Genomic DNA, 4,035 nt, shown 5'->3' with positions numbered 1-4,035 from the left:
CCCCATCCAGACCCTCACGGCCTCCAGACACCGGGTCATCACGTCAAGGGCATCGTTGGGGTGGCCCGGGGTGGATATGTACAGCTGAGTGTCATCAGCGTACTGATGGAAATCCACCCCAAAGCCACGAATGATCTCCCCCAGCGGCTTCACATAAATATTGAACAGGAGTGGAGAGAGGACCGACCCTTGAGGCACCACACAAGTTAGGGGCCTTGGGGTCGACCTCTGTCCCCCTGCCAATACAGACTGCGTACGATCGGTGAGGAAGGAGGAGAACCACCGCATAACCGTGCCTCCCACTCCCAACCCAGCCTATGGTTCCAAGCCTCCAGCCTATTCTTCCAAGCCTCCAGTGATGACTTCAAGCCTCCAGTGATGACTCCAAGCCTCCAGTGATGACTCCAAGCCTCCAGATTGTCCAGCCTATTCTTCCAAGCCTCCAGTGATGACTTAAGAGTAGACTTAAGCTATCTAATTAGGTGACCAGGTTTGATAGTTGCCCTGTGCTCAGAAGAGATGATTGCTAGATCAGATAATTGGGCAAAATCTACTTATCTATTTTAGATTCCAATAAGGGCTTCTGTCTAATATCTTTAGAGGAAATCTCCAGAGATAAAACAATCTTTGCTCAAAATCAAAGACTATTCTTTTTCCTTTTGATTGTACTAGGAAGCCTGCAATCTTCCAGGCATTTATGGATAACATTCCTGCAAGTAGAGGAAGTTTTATGAAATTCAACAGGACAATATCTCTATTTATAGCACTCCCTGGGAAGAATCTGTGCAGTAATTACAGGATGATACTTTCAGTCTTAAAGCAGCAGATTTAATTATCTACTGTACCTAGCCAAAAATGTAATTTGGGATTTTCTGAGTTGTAGTGTCTGGGCTATATAGCAAGAAAAAAGCCAGAAAAAAGAAGATACAAGCTATTCAACAGGATTCATCTTCTGGCCATGGAAAAAGAAATAAGATTGTTCTTGGGAATTATATGGATAGTTTTTGCCTCATTTCTTCACTAAAGCAAAAGCCCTTGTATGTTTAACTTTGAAGAGTGAATCTAATAAATTCCTGTGCACTCTTGAATGACAAAAAGCTCTTGAAAGTTAAAGACTTAGTCATCCTTACTAAGTAAATCCTATTAAGACTCAATATTTTATCTTCAATTTCTTTTTCCTGTTGATGCATTTGAAGTGGCATTACCAGATGTGTTAAAGCAACAATGGGATCATTGGGGAACATCCCATTTTTAATAGTTTTTTTAAAAAAAGCTTTTAGCATTGGAAAACGTATACAGCACCATTGAGAAGGAGGTGTATGTTTTGAAATAGACAAAGAAAAATCAAATATTTATTTGTGGGGCTGTGAATTCACTGTAGTCACAGGCTACCAGCTATTCATAGGTTTAGACAAGGTGAAGAGTATTAACAAAAGACTTGCATACTGATATCTGACCTCCAACAATACAGGCTTGTGATTCAACATCGATGAAAAAAATGACACCCAGGTTGCTGACTTGTCTCAGTAGGGAACTGATCCAGAGACTGTCACCTGTAACAATGATCTGAGAAACCTGTGACAGATATGGAAAAACTGCTCAACTCTTTCTTTAGAATGTAAAAGGAAAGAAGTATGTGACAGTCTGTAAAACTCTCTGTCTTTCTGTTATGTGTGGACCAACCTCTTTGCTTTAGTTTAATTGCTAAACAGGACCTGAGAATAGGTGACATAATTTCATTTCTCCTAAGAAGACTTTTTCCATAGCAGAAAAGAGGAGTAGCTCTTGAGTTGGCAAAAGAAGGTGGAGTTTTGAAAAGCAAAAGGGGAGAAGAACTGAGGTGGCATGGTGGCTGGCAACTCAAGATACATCTACTCAGTGTTGGCTGGGAAATATTAGTTACTGCTTTCAGTAAACAGTTGATCTCTGGGGATCTGGAGTTGTACTGGGCAGTGTTTCCCTACTGAAAAATTATTGATTCAAAGACAGCAAGAGCAAAGGGTGGGATAATATGAAGACCCTCCTAAGGGACAAAACCTCTCCAGGAAAGAAGGTTCTAGATAAGAGAAAGAGGAAGGCAGTTTCCACCAGCCACAGAAAAAAGAGACAGTGTCCCCCAGTATATTTAGCCCTTTTCTAAATTTTAAGTAGACGCATTGAGAATCTTTATAGATAGAAATGTTCAGCTAACATTATATCTTCCAAACCTTTTCAATAGAGAAAATGTTTCCTTTGAAATGCTTCAAGCCACCGTAGTTATCTACGGCAGATAAAGAAAAGAGTGGACAATGCCAGGAAAAACTATGAGAACCAAAATTAAAGGCTTCTTGGTGGTTTTTAAAAGTATCAAGAAGTGTTTTGCACTGTATCTTGCATCGTATCTTGTGAATTCACAAAATCCCATGGCCATACACTTTCAGTTTTGCCTTTTCTTAGAAAACATGATGATATAAAAGATGATTTGGCACTTTTCTGAGGACAAGGACAAATGCTGAGAGATTACCATGATGAGAACAGGTTAAGCGTACAAGAATATGCATATTATATACATGAAAAGTGAAATTCAGATGTTGTATTTGTTTGTTTGTTTGCTTGTTATTGATTGATTGATTGATTTGATTTGATTTGATTTGATTTAGAGACTGTGACCCTGAAATAACTCTGGTAGACTTGTATTAAAAATAAGGACAATAAAAGTAAAATAATTTAAAGAAAATTCCATACACATTGCCTCTAATAAAAAGCATTGACAACTGGGGTCTACACATCCCCTACAGTACAGCTTTGAAGAACAGCCAAATTTGTATACCCTTTTGGAACACTCATTCATTCATTCATTCATTCATTCATTCATTCAATTTATTTATTTACCACCCATCTCACGTTGACATGACTTCTTATCCTGCCTTCAGGTGCTTTTCTCCAAAGGCTGACTTTCTCTTCTTTGTTGCAACCCCTCGAATATTGGAAGACTGCTGTCATGTCACCCCTAGTCTTTCTTTTCACTAGACTAGACACATCCAATTTCTGCAATTGTTCTTCATATATTTTAGCCTCCAGTCCTCTAATCATCTTTGTTGCTCTTCACTATGCTCTATCTAGAGTCTCAACATTTTTTTTATATCGTGGTGACCAAACCTGGGTGCAACATTCTAAGTGTGATCTTTTCATGGCATTATAAATTGGTACTACACATGATCTTGATTCTATCTCTCTGTAAATGCAGTCTGTGTGGGCTTTTGGGTGTCTGCAGCACACTGCTGGCTCATATTTAGGACTAGGACTTCCCTAGCACTCCTAGATCTCTCTCGCAGTTACTCCTATTGAGCCAGGCATCACCTATTCTGTACCTGTGCACTTGATTTTTCTTGCCTAAGTGTAAAGCCTTACTTTTCTCACCATTGAATTTCCTTTTCTAAGATAGGGCCCAGTGTTCTAGTCTATTGAGATCCTTCTGGATCTTAATTTTCAGAAGCTGGCAGGAATTGCCAAGATAAGCATCTTCTGGGGTGTTGGCAATTCCTGCCAGTTTCTGAAAATTTGATGAGTTCCCCTTCTATTTCTTCATCTTAATCATTTATGAAGATGTTGAAGAGTACTGGCTTAAGACAGAACCCATTGCATACTTGCCTTCATGCAGATGTAGTTCCATTGAGGATTACACATTGAGTGTGATTTGTCAGCCAGTTACAAAACCATCTATCTTTTTTTTTTTTTATCTTACCAAGAAGTAGGTTGTGGTCTACTTTGTGAAATGCCTTACTGAAGTCCAAGTATATAGCATTTCACTGGCATGCTAATTTAATTGCTTTGTCAAATAATGCAATAGGTTTTGTTTGGCATGATCTATTTTTGACAAGCCCTTGTTGATTTCTGGTTATAACTTTGGTTACTTCGAAGTGTTTGCAGATCTATTCCTTGATTACCTTTGTGAGGATCTTCCAAGGTATTGATGTCAGGCTGATTGGACTGTAGTTACCTGGATCCATTTTTTCCTCTTTTTTTGACCCTTTCCCAGTCTTCTGGTAGTTCCCC

The sequence above is a fragment of the Protobothrops mucrosquamatus genome, unplaced genomic scaffold (genome assembly GCF_001527695.2).
Source record: "Protobothrops mucrosquamatus isolate PMUCROS unplaced genomic scaffold, P.Mucros_1.0 scaffold_263, whole genome shotgun sequence".
Classification (NCBI taxonomy): Eukaryota; Metazoa; Chordata; class Lepidosauria; order Squamata; family Viperidae; genus Protobothrops; species Protobothrops mucrosquamatus.
Note: the sequence above shows the minus strand (reverse complement) of the source record.